Below are 17,904 nucleotides of genomic sequence, written 5' to 3'. Positions count from 1 at the left end.
AGTAACAGTTTGAATTTTTAGGTTTCACTCTGTTTACTCCTATATTGATAGATGTATTTGGAACTCTAAATCCAACACGGTTTGTGCTAGCTTCTTGAAACTTGACACAATAAAGTAGTTTCACGTTCTATCTCTATGTTTTGTTTCCTCTTGCTGTAGCCCTAAGCAGTGACTGGCGAGAAACACTTTCATGGAAAGGGGTTGCCAAGCTTCCAAAAATTACGAATCTCTAGAAATCTCAGCAAATATTTTTTCACCCAAACTGGATGATACTTTCAAGTAATGATCAGTACACTAAGGCGACTTGGTTCCCCACATTTCGTTCTTCTACGTTGATGCGTTCGTTTCCAGTAACAGTTTGAATTTTTAGGTTTCACTCTGTTTTCTCCTATATTGATAGATGTATTTGGAACTCTAAATCCAACACGGTTTGTGCTAGCTTCTTGAAACTTGACACAATAAAGTAGTTTCACGTTCTATCTCTATGTTTTGTTTCCTCTTGATGTAGCCCTAAGCAGTGACTGGCGAGAAACACTTTCATGGAAAGGGGTTGACAAGCTTCCAAAAATTACGAATCTCCAGAAATCTCAGCAAATACTTTTTCACCCAAACTGGATGATACTTTCAGGTAATGATCAGTACACTAAGGCGACTTGGTTTCCCAAATTTCGTTCTTCTATGTTGAAGCGTTCGTTTCCAGTAACAGTTTGAATTTTTAGGTTTCACTCTGTTTACTCCTATATTGATAGATGTATTTGGAACTCTAAATCCAACACGGTTTATGCTAGCTTCTTGAAACTTGACACAGTACAGTAGTTTCACGTTCTATCTCTATGTATTGTTTCCTCTTGCTGTAGCCCTAAGCAGTGACTGGCGAGAAACACTTTCATGGAAAGGGGTTGCCAAGCTTCCAAAAATTACGAATCTCCAGAAATCTCAGCAAATATTTTTTCACCCAAACTGGATGATACTTTCAGGTAATGATCAGTACACTAAGGCGACTTGGTTCCCCAAATTTAGTTCTTCTATATTGAAGCGTTCGTTTCCAGTAACAGTTTGAATTTTTAGGTTTCACTCTGTTTACTCCTATATTGATAGATGTATTTGGAACTCTAAATCCAACACGGTTTGTGCTAGCTTCTTGAAACTTGACAGAATAAAGTAGTTTCACGTTCTATCTCTATGTATTGTTTCCTCTTGATGTAGCCCTAAGCAGTGACTGGCGAGAAACACTTTCATGGAAAGGGGTTGCCAAGCTTCCAAAAATTACGAATCTCCAGAAATCTCAGCAAATACTTTTTCACCCAAACTGGATGATACATTCAGGTAATGATCAGTACACTAAGGCGACTTGGTTTCCCAAATTTCGTTCTTCTATGTTGAAGCGTTCGTTTCTAGTAACTGTTTGAATTTTTAGGTTTCACGCTGTTTACTCCTATATTGATAGATGTATTTGGAACTCTAAATCCAACACGGTTTATGCTAGCTTCTTGAAACTTGACACAGTACAGTAGTTTCACGTTCTATCTCTATGTATTGTTTCCTCTTGCTGTAGCCCTAAGCAGTGACTGGCGAGAAACACTTTCATGGAAAGGGGTTGCCAAGCCAAGCTTCCAAAAATTACGAATCTCCAGAAATCTCAGCAAATACTTTTTCACCCAAACTGGATGATACTTTCAGGTAATGATCAGTACACTAAGCCCACTTGCTTCACCAAATTTTGTTCTTCTACGTTGAAGCGTTCGTTTCCAGTAACAGCTTGAATTTTTAGGTTTCACTCTGTTTACTCCTATATTGATAGATGTATTTGGAACTCTAAATCCAACACGGTTTGTGCTAGCTTCTTGAAACTTGACACAATGAATTAGTTTCACGTTCTATCTCTATGTTTTGTTTCCTCTTGATGTAGCCCTAAGCAGTGACTGGCGAGAAACACTTTCATGGAAAGGGGTTGCCAAGCTTCCAAAAATTACGAATCTCCAGAAATCTCAGCAAATATTTTTTCACCCAAACTGGATGATACTTTCAGGTAATGATCAGTACACTAAGGCGACTTGGTTCCCCAAATTTAGTTCTTCTATATTGAAGCGTTCGTTTCCAGTAACAGTTTGAATTTTTAGGTTTCACTCTGTTTACTCCTATATTGATAGATGTATTTGGAACTCTAAATCCAACACGGTTTGTGCTAGCTTCTTGAAACTTGACACAATAAATTAGTTTCACGGTCTATGTCTATGTTTTGTTTCCTCTTGATGTAGCCCTAAGCAGTGACGGGCGAGAAACACTTTCATGGAAAGGGGTTGCCAAGCTTCCAAAAATTACGAATCTCCAGAAATCTCAGCAAATACTTTTTCACCCAAACTGGATGATACTATCAGGTAATGATCAGTACACTAAGGCGACTTCGTTTCCCAAATTTCGTTCTTCTATGTTGAAGCTTTCGTTTCCAGTAACAGTTTGAATTTTTAGGTTTCACTCTGTTTACTCCTATATTGATAGATGTATTTGGAACTCTAAATCCAACACGGTTTGTGCTAGCTTCTTGAAACTTGACACAATAAAGTAGTTTCACGTTCTATCTCTATGTTTTGTTTCCTCTTGCTGTAGCCCTAAGCAGTGACTGGCGAGAAACACTTTCATGGAAAGGGGTTGCCAAGCTTCCAAAAATTACGAATCTCTAGAAATCTCAGCAAATATTTTTTCACCCAAACTGGATGATACTTTCAAGTAATGATCAGTACACTAAGGCGACTTGGTTCCCCACATTTCGTTCTTCTACGTTGATGCGTTCGTTTCCAGTAACAGTTTGAATTTTTAGGTTTCACTCTGTTTTCTCCTATATTGATAGATGTATTTGGAACTCTAAATCCAACACGGTTTGTGCTAGCTTCTTGAAACTTGACACAATAAAGTAGTTTCACGTTCTATCTCTATGTTTTGTTTCCTCTTGATGTAGCCCTAAGCAGTGACTGGCGAGAAACACTTTCATGGAAAGGGGTTGACAAGCTTCCAAAAATTACGAATCTCCAGAAATCTCAGCAAATACTTTTTCACCCAAACTGGATGATACTTTCAGGTAATGATCAGTACACTAAGGCGACTTGGTTTCCCAAATTTCGTTCTTCTATGTTGAAGCGTTCGTTTCCAGTAACAGTTTGAATTTTTAGGTTTCACTCTGTTTACTCCTATATTGATAGATGTATTTGGAACTCTAAATCCAACACGGTTTATGCTAGCTTCTTGAAACTTGACACAGTACAGTAGTTTCACGTTCTATCTCTATGTATTGTTTCCTCTTGATGTAGCCCTAAGCAGTGACTGGCGAGAAACACTTTCATGGAAAGGGGTTGCCAAGCTTCCAAAAATTACGAATCTCCAGAAATCTCAGCAAATATTTTTTCACCCAAACTGGATGATACTTTCAGGTAATGATCAGTACACTAAGGCGACTTGGTTCCCCAAATTTAGTTCTTCTATATTGAAGCGTTCGTTTCCAGTAACAGTTTGAATTTTTAGGTTTCACTCTGTTTACTCCTATATTGATAGATGTATTTGGAACTCTAAATCCAACACGGTTTGTGCTAGCTTCTTGAAACTTGACAGAATAAAGTAGTTTCACGTTCTATCTCTATGTTTTGTTTCCTCTTGATGTAGCCCTAAGCAGTGACTGGCGAGAAACACTTTCATGGAAAGGGGTTGCCAAGCTTCCAAAAATTACGAATCTCCAGAAATCTCAGCAAATACTTTTTCACCCAAACTGGATGATACTTTCAGGTAATGATCAGTACACTTAGGCGACTTGGTTTCCCATTTTCGTTCTTCTATGTTGAAGCGTTCGTTTCCAGTAACAGTTTGAATTTTTAGGTTTCACTCTGTTTACTCCTATATTGATAGATGTATTTGGAACTCTAAATCCAACACGGTTTATGCTAGCTTCTTGAAACTTGACACAGTACAGTAGTTTCACGTTCTATCTCTATGTATTGTTTCCTCTTGCTGTAGCCCTAAGCAGTGACTGGCGAGAAACACTTTCATGGAAAGGGGTTGCCAATCTTCCAAAAATTACGAATCTCCAGAAATCTCAGCAAATACTTTTTCACCCAAACTGGATGATACTTTCAGGTAATGATCAGTACACTAAGGCGACTTGGTTTCCCAAATTTCGTTCTTCTATGTTGAAGCGTTCGTTTCCAGTAACAGTTTGAATTTTTAGGTTTCACTCTGTTTATTCCTATATTGATAGATGTATTTGGAACTCTAAATCCAACACGGTTTGTGCTAGCTTCTTGAAACTTGACACAATAAAGTAGTTTCACGTTCTATCTCTATGTTTTGTTTCCTCTTGATGTAGCCCTAAGCAGTGACTGGCGAGAAACACTTTCATGGAAAGGGGTTGCCAAGCTTCCAAAAATTACGAATCTCCAGAAATCTCAGCAAATACTTTTTCACCCAAACTGGATGATACTTTCAGGTAATGATCAGTACACTAAGGCGACTTGGTTTCCCAAATTTCGTTCTTCTATGTTGAAGCGTTCGTTTCCAGTAACAGTTTGAATTTTTAGGTTTCACTCTGTTTACTCCTATATTGATAGATGTATTTGGAACTCTAAATCCAACACGGTTTATGCTAGCTTCTTGAAACTTGACACAGTACAGTAGTTTCACGTTCTATCTCTATGTATTGTTTCCTCTTGCTGTAGCCCTAAGCAGTGACTGGCGAGAAACACTTTCATGGAAAGGGGTTGCCAAGCTTCCAAAAATTACGAATCTCCAGAAATCTCAGCAAATACTTTTTCACCCAAACTGGATGATACTTTCAGGTAATGATCAGTACACTAAGCCCACTTGCTTCACCAAATTTTGTTCTTCTACGTTGAAGCGTTCGTTTCCAGTAACAGCTTGAATTTTTAGGTTTCACTCTTTTTACTCCTATATTGATAGATGTATTTGGAACTCTAAATCCAACACGGTTTATGCTAGCTTCTTGAAACTTGACACAGTACAGTAGTTTCACGTTCTGTCTCTATGTATTGTTTCCTCTTGATGTAGCCCTAAGCAGTGACTGGCGAGAAACACTTTCATGGAAAGGGGTTGCCAAGCTTCCAAAAATTACGAATCTCCAGAAATCTCAGCAAATACTTTTTCACCCAAACTGGATGATACTTTCAGGTAATGATCAGTACACTAAGGCGACTTGGTTTCCCAAATTTCGTTCTTCTATGTTGAAGCATTCGTTTCCAGTAACAGTTTGAATTTTTAGGTTTCACTCTGTTTACTCCTATATTGATAGATGTATTTGGAACTCTAAATCCAACACGGTTTGTGCTGGCTTCTTGAAACTTGACACAATAAAATAGTTTCACGTTCTATCTCTATGTTTTGTTTCTTCTTGATGTAGCCCTAAGCAGTGACTGGCGAGAAACACTTTCATGGAAAGGGGTTGCCAAGCTTCCAAAAATTACGAATCTCCAGAAATCTCAGCAAATACTTTTTCACCCAAACTGGATGATACTTTCAGGTAATGATCAGTACACTAAGGCGACTTGGTTTCCCAAATTTCGTTCTTCTATGTTGAAGCGTTCGTTTCCAGTAACAGTTTGAATTTTTAGGTTTCACTCTGTTTTCTCCTATATTGATAGATGTATTTGGAACTCTAAATCCAACACGGTTTGTGCTAGCTTCTTGAAACTTGACACAATAAAGTAGTTTCACGTTCTATCTCTATGTTTTGTTTCCTCTTGATGTAGCCCTAAGCAGTGACTGGCGAGAAACACTTTCATGGAAAGGGGTTGCCAAGCTTCCAAAAATTACGAATCTCCAGAAATCTCAGCAAATACTTTTTCACCCAAACTGGATGATACTTTCAGGTAATGATCAGTACACTAAGGCGACTTGGTTTCCCAAATTTCGTTCTTCTATGTTGAAGCGTTCGTTTCCAGTAACAGTTTCAATTTTTAGGTTTCACTCTGTTTACTCCTATATTGATAGATGTATTTGGAACTCTAAATCCAACACGGTTTATGCTAGCTTCTTGAAACTTGACACAGTACAGTAGTTTCACGTTCTATCTCTATGTATTGTTTCCTCTTGATGTAGACCTAAGCAGTGACTGGCGAGAATCACTTTCATGGAAAGGGGTTGCCAAGCTTCCAAAAATTACGAATCTCCAGAAATCTCAGCAAATACTTTTTCACCCAAACTGGATGATACTTTCAGGTAATGATCAGTACACTAGGGCGACTTGGTTTCCCAAATTTCGTTCTTCTATGTTGAAGCGTTCGTTTCCAGTAACTGTTTGAATTTTTAGGTTTCACGCTGTTTACTCCTATATTGATAGATGTATTTGGAACTCTAAATCCAACACGGTTTATGCTAGCTTCTTGAAACTTGACACAGTACAGTAGTTTCACGTTCTATCTCTGTGTATTGTTTCCTCTTGCTGTAGCCCTAAGCAGTGACTGGCGAGAAACACTTTCATGGAAAGGGGTTGCCAAGCCAAGCTTCCAAAAATTACGAATCTCCAGAAATCTCAGCAAATACTTTTTCACCCAAACTGGATGATACTTTCAGGTAATGATCAGTACACTGAGCCCACTTGCTTCACCAAATTTTGTTCTTCTATGTTGAAGCGTTCGTTTCCAGTAACATCTTGAATTTTTATGTTTCACTCTGTTTACTCCTATATTGATAGATGTATTTGGAACTCTAAATCCAACAGGGTTTGTGCTAGCTTCTTGAAACTTGACACAATGAATTAGTTTCACGTTCTATCTCTATGTTTTGTTTCCTATTGATGTAGCCCTAAGCAGTGACTGGCGAGAAACACTTTCATGGAAAGGGTTTGCCAAGCTTCCAAAAATTACGAATCTCCAGAAATCTCAGCAAATATTTTTTCACCCAAACTGGATGATACTTTCAGGTAATGATCAGTACACTAAGGCGACTTGGTTCCCCAAATTTAGTTCTTCTATATTGAAGCGTTCGTTTCCAGTAACAGTTTGAATTTTTAGGTTTCACTCTGTTTACTCCTATATTGATAGATGTATTTGGAACTCTAAATCCAACACGGTTTGTGCTAGCTTCTTGAAACTTGACACAATAAATTAGTTTCACGTTCTATCTCTATGTTTTGTTTCCTCTTGATGTAGCCCTAAGCAGTGACGGGCGAGAAACACTTTCATGGAAAGGGGTTGCCAAGCTTCCAAAAATTACGAATCTCCAGAAATCTCAGCAAATACTTTTTCACCCAAACTGGATGATACTTTCAGGTAATGATCAGTACACTAAGGTGACTTCGTTTCAGAAATTTCGTTCTTCTATGTTGAAGCGTTCGTTTCCAGTAACAGTTTGAATTTTTAGGTTTCACTCTGTTTACTCCTATATTGATAGATGTATTTGGAACTCTAAATCCAATACGGTTTGTGCTAGCTTCTTGAAACTTGACACAATAAAGTAGTTTCACGTTCTATCCCTATGTTTTGTTTTCTCTTGCTGTAGCCCTAAGCAGTGACTGGCGAGAAACACTTTCATGGAAAGGGGTTGCCAAGCTTCCAAAAATTACGAATCTCCAGAAATCTCAGCAAATATTTTTTCACCCAAACTGGATGATACTTTCAGGTAATGATCAGTACACTAAGGCGACTTGGTTCCCCACATTTCGTTCTTCTACGTTGAAGCGTTCGTTTCAGTAACAGTTTGAATTTTTAGGTTTCACTCTGTTTTCTCCTATATTGATAGATGTATTTGGAACTCTAAATCCAACACGGTTTGTGCTAGCTTCTTGAAACTTGACACAATAAAGTAGTTTCACGTTCTATCTCTATGTTTTGTTTCCTCTTGATGTAGCCCTAAGCAGTGACTGGCGAGAAACACTTTCATGGAAAGGGGTTGCCAAGCTTCCAAAAATTACGAAACTCCAGAAATCTCAGCAAATACTTTTTCACCCAAACTGGATGATACTTTCAGGTAATGATCAGTACACTAAGGCGACTTGGTTTCCCAAATTTCGTTCTTCTATGTTGAAGCGTTCGTTTCCAGTAACAGTTTGAATTTTTAGGTTTCACTCTGTTTACTCCTATATTGATAGATGTATTTGGAACTCTAAATCCAACACGGTTTGTGCTAGCTTCTTGAAACTTGACACAATAAAGTAGTTTCACGTTCTATCTCTATGTATTGTTTCCTCTTGCTGTAGCCCTAAGCAGTGACTGGCGAGAAACACTTTCATGGAAAGGGATTGCCAAGCTTCCAAAAATTACGAATCTCCAGAAATCTCAGCAAATACTTTTTCACCCAAACTGGATGATACTTTCAGGTAATGATCAGTACACTAAGGCGACTTGGTTTCCCAAATTTCGTTCTTCTATGTTGAAGCGTTCGTTTCCAGTAACAGTTTGAATTTTTAGGTTTCACTCTGTTTACTCCTATATTGATAGATGTATTTGGAACTCTAAATCCAACACGGTTTGTGCTGGCTTTTTGAAACTTGACACAATAAAGTAGTTTCACGTTCTATCTCTATGTTTTGTTTCTTCTTGATGTAGCCCTAAGCAGTGACTGGCGAGAAACACTTTCATGGAAAGGGGTTGCCAAGCTTCCAAAAATTACGAATCTCCAGAAATCTCAGCAAATTCTTTTTCACCCAAACTGGATGATACTTTCAGGTAATGATCAGTACACTAAGGCGACTTGGTTTCCCAAATTTCGTTCTTCTATGTTGAAGCGTTCGTTTCCAGCAACAGTTTGAATTTTTAGGTTTCACTCTGTTTTCTCCTATATTGATAGATGTATTTGGAACTCTAAATCCAACACGGTTTGTGCTAGCTTCTTGAAACTTGACACAGTACAGTAGTTTCACGTTCTATCTCTATGTTTTGATTCCTCTTGATGTAGCCCTAAGCAGTGACTGGCGAGAAACACTTTCATGGAAAGGGGTTGCCAAGCTTCCAAAAATTACGAATCTCCAGAAATCTCAGCAAATACTTTTTCACCCAAACTGGATGATACTTTCAGGTAATGATCAGTACACTAAGGCGACTTGGTTTCCCAAATTTCGTTCTTCTATGTTGAAGCGTTCGTTTCCAGTAACAGTTTGAATTTTTAGGTTTCACTCTGTTTTCTCCTATATTGATAGATGTATTTGGAACTCTAAATCCAACACGGTTTGTGCTAGCTTCTTGAAACTTGACACAGTACAGTAGTTTCACGTTCTATCTCTATGTATTGTTTCCTCTTGATGTAGCCCTAAGCAGTGACTGGCGAGAAACACTTTCATGGAAAGGGGTTGCCAAGCTTCCAAAAATTACGAATCTCCAGAAATCTCAGCAAATACTTTTTCACCCAAACTGGATGATACTTTCAGGTAATGATCAGTACACTAAGGCGACTTGGTTTCCCAAATTTCGTTCTTCTATGTTGAAACGTTCGTTTCCAGTAACAGTTTGAATTTTTAGGTTTCACGCTGTTTACTCCTATATTGATAGATGTATTTGGAACTCTAAATCCAACACGGTTTATGCTAGCTTCTTGAAACTTGACACAGTACAGTAGTTTCACGTTCTATATCTATGTATTGTTTCCTCTTGCTGTAGCCCTAAGCAGTGACTGGCGAGAAACACTTTCATGGAAAGGGGTTGCCAAGCTTCCAAAAATTACGAATCTTCAGAAATCTCAGCAAATACTTTTTCACCCAAACTGGATGATACTATCAGGTAATGATCAGTACACTAAGCCCACTTGCTTCACCAAATTTTGTTCTTCTACGTTGAAGCGTTCGTTTCCAGTAACAGCTTGAATTTTTAGGTTTCACTCTGTTTACTCCTATATTGATAGATGTATTTGGAACTCTAAATCCAACACGGTTTGTGCTAGCTTCTTGAAACTTGACACAATAAAGTAGTTTCACGTTCTATCTCTATGTTTTGTTTCCTCTTGCTGTAGCCCTAAGCAGTGACTGGCGAGAAACACTTTCATGGAAAGGGGTTGCCAAGCTTCCAAAAATTACGAATCTCTAGAAATCTCAGCAAATATTTTTTCACCCAAACTGGATGATACTTTCAAGTAATGATCAGTACACTAAGGCGACTTGGTTCCCCACATTTCGTTCTTCTACGTTGAAGCGTTCGTTTCCAGTAACAGTTTGAATTTTTAGGTTTCACTCTGTTTTCTCCTATATTGATAGATGTATTTGGAACTCTAAATCCAACACGGTTTGTGCTAGCTTCTTGAAACTTGACACAATAAAGTAGTTTCACGTTCTATCTCTATGTTTTGTTTCCTCTTGATGTAGCCCTAAGCAGTGACTGGCGAGAAACACTTTCATGGAAAGGGGTTGACAAGCTTCCAAAAATTACGAATCTCCAGAAATCTCAGCAAATACTTTTTCACCCAAACTGGATGATACTTTCAGGTAATGATCAGTACACTAAGGTGACTTGGTTTCCCAAATTTCGTTCTTCTATGTTGAAGCGTTCGTTTCCAGTAACAGTTTGAATTTTTAGGTTTCACGCTGTTTACTCCTATATTGATAGATGTATTTGGAACTCTAAATCCAACACGGTTTATGCTAGCTTCTTGAAACTTGACACAGTACAGTAGTTTCACGTTCTGTCTCTATGTATTGTTTCCTCTTGATGTAGCCCTAAGCAGTGACTGGCGAGAAACACTTTCATGGAAAGGGGTTGCCAAGCTTCCAAAAATTACGAATCTCCAGAAATCTCAGCAAATACTTTTTCACCCAAACTGGATGATACTTTCAGGTAATGATCAGTACACTAAGGCGACTTGGTTTCCCAAATTTCGTTCTTCTATGTTGAAGCGTTCGTTTCCAGTAACAGTTTGAATTTTTAGGTTTCACTCTGTTTTCTCCTATATTGATAGATGTATTTGGAACTCTAAATCCAACACGGTTTGTGCTGGCTTCTTGAAACTTGACACAATAAAATAGTTTCACGTTCTATCTCTATGTTTTGTTTCTTCTTGATGTAGCCCTAAGCAGTGACTGGCGAGAAACACTTTCATGGAAAGGGGTTGCCAAGCTTCCAAAAATTACGAATCTCCAGAAATCTCAGCAAATACTTTTTCACCCAAACTGGATGATACTTTCAGGTAATGATCAGTACACTAAGGCGACTTGGTTTCCCAAATTTCGTTCTTCTATGTTGAAGCGTTCGTTTCCAGTAACAGTTTGAATTTTTAGGTTTCACTCTGTTTTCTCCTATATTGATAGATGTATTTGGAACTCTAAATCCAACACGGTTTGTGCTAGCTTCTTGAAACTTGACACAATAAAGTAGTTTCACGTTCTATCTCTATGTTTTGTTTCCTCTTGATGTAGCCCTAAGCAGTGACTGGCAAGAAACACTTTCATGGAAAGGGGTTGCCAAGCTTCCAAAAATTACGAATCTCCAGAAATCTCAGCAAATACTTTTTCACCCAAACTGGATGATACTTTCAGGTAATGATCAGTACACTAAGGCGACTTGGTTTCCCAAATTTCGTTCTTCTATGTTGAAGCGTTCGTTTCCAGTAACTGTTTGAATTTTTAGGTTTCACGCTGTTTACTCCTATATTGATAGATTATTTGGAACTCTAAATCCAACACGGTTTATGCTAGCTTCTTGAAACTTGACACAGTACAGTAGTTTCACGTTCTATCTCTGTGTATTGTTTCCTCTTGCTGTAGCCCTAAGCAGTGACTGGCGAGAAACACTTTCATGGAAAGGGGTTGCCAAGCCAAGCTTCCAAAAATTACGAATCTCCAGAAATCTCAGCAAATACTTTTTCACCCAAACTGGATGATACTTTCAGGTAATGATCAGTACACTAAGCCCACTTGCTTCACCAAATTTTGTTCTTCTATGTTGAAGCGTTCGTTTCCAGTAACATCTTGAATTTTTATGTTTCACTCTGTTTACTCCTATATTGATAGATGTATTTGGAACTCTAAATCCAACACGGTTTGTGCTAGCTTCTTGAAACTTGACACAATGAATTAGTTTCACGTTCTATCTCTATGTTTTGTTTCCTATTGATGTAGCCCTAAGCAGTGACTGGCGAGAAACACTTTCATGGAAAGGGTTTGCCAAGCTTCCAAAAATTACGAATCTCCAGAAATCTCAGCAAATATTTTTTCACCCAAACTGGATGATACTTTCAGGTAATGATCAGTACACTAAGGCGACTTGGTTCCCCAAATTTAGTTCTTCTATATTGAAGCGTTCGTTTCCAGTAACAGTTTGAATTTTTAGGTTTCACTCTGTTTACTCCTATATTGATAGATGTATTTGGAACTCTAAATCCAACACGGTTTGTGCTAGCTTCTTGAAACTTGACACAATAAATTAGTTTCACGTTCTATCTCTAAGTTTTGTTTCCTCTTGATGTAGCCCTAAGCAGTGACGGGCGAGAAACACTTTCATGGAAAGGGGTTGCCAAGCTTCCAAAAATTACGAATCTCCAGAAATCTCAGCAAATACTTTTTCACCCAAACTGGATGATACTTTCAGGTAATGATCAGTACACTAAGGTGACTTCGTTTCCCAAATTTCGTTCTTCTATGTTGAAGCGTTCGTTTCCAGTAACAGTTTGAATTTTTAGGTTTCACTCTGTTTACTCCTATATTGATAGATGTATTTGGAACTCTAAATCCAATACGGTTTGTGCTAGCTTCTTGAAACTTGACACAATAAAGTAGTTTCACGTTCTATCCCTATGTTTTGTTTCCTCTTGCTGTAGCCCTAAGCAGTGACTGGCGAGAAACACTTTCATGGAAAGGGGTTGCCAAGCTTCCAAAAATTACGAATCTCCAGAAATCTCAGCAAATATTTTTTCACCCAAACTGGATGATACTTTCAGGTAATGATCAGTACACTAAGGCGACTTGGTTCCCCACATTTCGTTCTTCTACGTTGAAGCGTTCGTTTCCAGTAACAGTTTGAACTTTTAGGTTTCACTCTGTTTACTCCTATATTGATAGATGTATTTGGAACTCTAAATCCAACACGGTTTGTGCTAGCTTCTTGAAACTTGACACAATAAAGTAGTTTCACGTTCTATCTCTATGTTTTGTTTCCTCTTGATGTAGCCCTAAGCAGTGACTGGCGAGAAACACTTTCATTGAAAGAAGTTGCCAAGCTTCCAAAAATTACGAATCTCCAGAAATCTCAGCAAATACTTTTTCACCCAAACTGGATGATACTTTCAGGTAATGATCAGTACACTAAGGCGACTTGGTTTCCCAAATTTCGTTCTTCTATGTTGAAGCGTTCGTTTCCAGTAACAGTTTGAATTTTTAGGTTTCACTCTGTTTACTCCTATATTGATAGATGTATTTGGAACTCTAAATCCAACACGGTTTATGCTAGCTTCTTGAAACTTGACACAGTACAGTAGTTTCACGTTCTATCTCTATGTATTGTTTCCTCTTGATGTAGCCCTAAGCAGTGACTGGCGAGAAACACTTTCATGGAAAGGGGTTGCCAAGCTTCCAAAAATTACGAATCTCCAGAAATCTCAGCAAATATTTTTTCACCCAAACTGGATGATACTTTCAGGTAATGATCAGTACACTAAGGCGACTTGGTTCCCCAAATTTAGTTCTTCTATATTGAAGCGTTCGTTTCCAGTAACAGTTTGAATTTTTAGGTTTCACTCTGTTTACTCCTATATTGATAGATGTATTTGGAACTCTAAATCCAACACGGTTTGTGCTAGCTTCTTGAAACTTGACAGAATAAAGTAGTTTCACGTTCTATCTCTATGTTTTGTTTCCTCTTGATGTAGCCCTAAGCAGTGACTGGCGAGAAACACTTTCATGGAAAGGGGTTGCCAAGCTTCCAAAAATTACGAATCTCCAGAAATCTCAGCAAATACTTTTTCACCCAAACTGGATGATACTTTCAGGTAATGATCAGTACACTTAGGCGACTTGGTTTCCCATTTTCGTTCTTCTATGTTGAAGCGTTCGTTTCCAGTAACAGTTTGAATTTTTAGGTTTCACTCTGTTTACTCCTATATTGATAGATGTATTTGGAACTCTAAATCCAACACGGTTTATGCTAGCTTCTTGAAACTTGACACAGTACAGTAGTTTCACGTTCTATCTCTATGTATTGTTTCCTCTTGCTGTAGCCCTAAGCAGTGACTGGCGAGAAACACTTTCATGGAAAGGGGTTGCCAATCTTCCAAAAATTACGAATCTCCAGAAATCTCAGCAAATACTTTTTCACCCAAACTGGATGATACTTTCAGGTAATGATCAGTACACTAAGGCGACTTGGTTTCCCAAATTTCGTTCTTCTATGTTGAAGCGTTCGTTTCCAGTAACAGTTTGAATTTTTAGGTTTCACTCTGTTTATTCCTATATTGATAGATGTATTTGGAACTCTAAATCCAACACGGTTTGTGCTAGCTTCTTGAAACTTGACACAATAAAGTAGTTTCACGTTCTATCTCTATGTTTTGTTTCCTCTTGATGTAGCCCTAAGCAGTGACTGGCGAGAAACACTTTCATGGAAAGGGGTTGCCAAGCTTCCAAAAATTACGAATCTCCAGAAATCTCAGCAAATACTTTTTCACCCAAACTGGATGATACTTTCAGGTAATGATCAGTACACTAAGGCGACTTGGTTTCCCAAATTTCGTTCTTCTATGTTGAAGCGTTCGTTTCCAGTAACAGTTTGAATTTTTAGGTTTCACTCTGTTTACTCCTATATTGATAGATGTATTTGGAACTCTAAATCCAACACGGTTTATGCTAGCTTCTTGAAACTTGACACAGTACAGTAGTTTCACGTTCTATCTCTATGTATTGTTTCCTCTTGCTGTAGCCCTAAGCAGTGACTGGCGAGAAACACTTTCATGGAAAGGGGTTGCCAAGCTTCCAAAAATTACGAATCTCCAGAAATCTCAGCAAATACTTTTTCACCCAAACTGGATGATACTTTCAGGTAATGATCAGTACACTAAGCCCACTTGCTTCACCAAATTTTGTTCTTCTACGTTGAAGCGTTCGTTTCCAGTAACAGCTTGAATTTTTAGGTTTCACTCTTTTTACTCCTATATTGATAGATGTATTTGGAACTCTAAATCCAACACGGTTTATGCTAGCTTCTTGAAACTTGACACAGTACAGTAGTTTCACGTTCTGTCTCTATGTATTGTTTCCTCTTGATGTAGCCCTAAGCAGTGACTGGCGAGAAACACTTTCATGGAAAGGGGTTGCCAAGCTTCCAAAAATTACGAATCTCCAGAAATCTCAGCAAATACTTTTTCACCCAAACTGGATGATACTTTCAGGTAATGATCAGTACACTAAGGCGACTTGGTTTCCCAAATTTCGTTCTTCTATGTTGAAGCATTCGTTTCCAGTAACAGTTTGAATTTTTAGGTTTCACTCTGTTTACTCCTATATTGATAGATGTATTTGGAACTCTAAATCCAACACGGTTTGTGCTGGCTTCTTGAAACTTGACACAATAAAATAGTTTCACGTTCTATCTCTATGTTTTGTTTCTTCTTGATGTAGCCCTAAGCAGTGACTGGCGAGAAACACTTTCATGGAAAGGGGTTGCCAAGCTTCCAAAAATTACGAATCTCCAGAAATCTCAGCAAATACTTTTTCACCCAAACTGGATGATACTTTCAGGTAATGATCAGTACACTAAGGCGACTTGGTTTCCCAAATTTCGTTCTTCTATGTTGAAGCGTTCGTTTCCAGTAACAGTTTGAATTTTTAGGTTTCACTCTGTTTTCTCCTATATTGATAGATGTATTTGGAACTCTAAATCCAACACGGTTTGTGCTAGCTTCTTGAAACTTGACACAATAAAGTAGTTTCACGTTCTATCTCTATGTTTTGTTTCCTCTTGATGTAGCCCTAAGCAGTGACTGGCGAGAAACACTTTCATGGAAAGGGGTTGCCAAGCTTCCAAAAATTACGAATCTCCAGAAATCTCAGCAAATACTTTTTCACCCAAACTGGATGATACTTTCAGGTAATGATCAGTACACTAAGGCGACTTGGTTTCCCAAATTTCGTTCTTCTATGTTGAAGCGTTCGTTTCCAGTAACAGTTTCAATTTTTAGGTTTCACTCTGTTTACTCCTATATTGATAGATGTATTTGGAACTCTAAATCCAACACGGTTTATGCTAGCTTCTTGAAACTTGACACAGTACAGTAGTTTCACGTTCTATCTCTATGTATTGTTTCCTCTTGATGTAGACCTAAGCAGTGACTGGCGAGAATCACTTTCATGGAAAGGGGTTGCCAAGCTTCCAAAAATTACGAATCTCCAGAAATCTCAGCAAATACTTTTTCACCCAAACTGGATGATACTTTCAGGTAATGATCAGTACACTAGGGCGACTTGGTTTCCCAAATTTCGTTCTTCTATGTTGAAGCGTTCGTTTCCAGTAACTGTTTGAATTTTTAGGTTTCACGCTGTTTACTCCTATATTGATAGATGTATTTGGAACTCTAAATCCAACACGGTTTATGCTAGCTTCTTGAAACTTGACACAGTACAGTAGTTTCACGTTCTATCTCTGTGTATTGTTTCCTCTTGCTGTAGCCCTAAGCAGTGACTGGCGAGAAACACTTTCATGGAAAGGGGTTGCCAAGCCAAGCTTCCAAAAATTACGAATCTCCAGAAATCTCAGCAAATACTTTTTCACCCAAACTGGATGATACTTTCAGGTAATGATCAGTACACTGAGCCCACTTGCTTCACCAAATTTTGTTCTTCTATGTTGAAGCGTTCGTTTCCAGTAACATCTTGAATTTTTATGTTTCACTCTGTTTACTCCTATATTGATAGATGTATTTGGAACTCTAAATCCAACAGGGTTTGTGCTAGCTTCTTGAAACTTGACACAATGAATTAGTTTCACGTTCTATCTCTATGTTTTGTTTCCTATTGATGTAGCCCTAAGCAGTGACTGGCGAGAAACACTTTCATGGAAAGGGTTTGCCAAGCTTCCAAAAATTACGAATCTCCAGAAATCTCAGCAAATATTTTTTCACCCAAACTGGATGATACTTTCAGGTAATGATCAGTACACTAAGGCGACTTGGTTCCCCAAATTTAGTTCTTCTATATTGAAGCGTTCGTTTCCAGTAACAGTTTGAATTTTTAGGTTTCACTCTGTTTACTCCTATATTGATAGATGTATTTGGAACTCTAAATCCAACACGGTTTGTGCTAGCTTCTTGAAACTTGACACAATAAATTAGTTTCACGTTCTATCTCTATGTTTTGTTTCCTCTTGATGTAGCCCTAAGCAGTGACGGGCGAGAAACACTTTCATGGAAAGGGGTTGCCAAGCTTCCAAAAATTACGAATCTCCAGAAATCTCAGCAAATACTTTTTCACCCAAACTGGATGATACTTTCAGGTAATGATCAGTACACTAAGGTGACTTCGTTTCAGAAATTTCGTTCTTCTATGTTGAAGCGTTCGTTTCCAGTAACAGTTTGAATTTTTAGGTTTCACTCTGTTTACTCCTATATTGATAGATGTATTTGGAACTCTAAATCCAATACGGTTTGTGCTAGCTTCTTGAAACTTGACACAATAAAGTAGTTTCACGTTCTATCCCTATGTTTTGTTTTCTCTTGCTGTAGCCCTAAGCAGTGACTGGCGAGAAACACTTTCATGGAAAGGGGTTGCCAAGCTTCCAAAAATTACGAATCTCCAGAAATCTCAGCAAATATTTTTTCACCCAAACTGGATGATACTTTCAGGTAATGATCAGTACACTAAGGCGACTTGGTTCCCCACATTTCGTTCTTCTACGTTGAAGCGTTCGTTTCAGTAACAGTTTGAATTTTTAGGTTTCACTCTGTTTTCTCCTATATTGATAGATGTATTTGGAACTCTAAATCCAACACGGTTTGTGCTAG

The sequence above is a fragment of the Spermophilus citellus genome (assembly GCF_964194105.1).
Source record: "Spermophilus citellus genome assembly, chromosome: 8".
NCBI classification, from domain to species: Eukaryota; Metazoa; Chordata; class Mammalia; order Rodentia; family Sciuridae; genus Spermophilus; species Spermophilus citellus.
The sequence above is the reverse complement of the archived record's forward strand: the minus strand, read 5'-3'. Positions refer to the sequence as shown.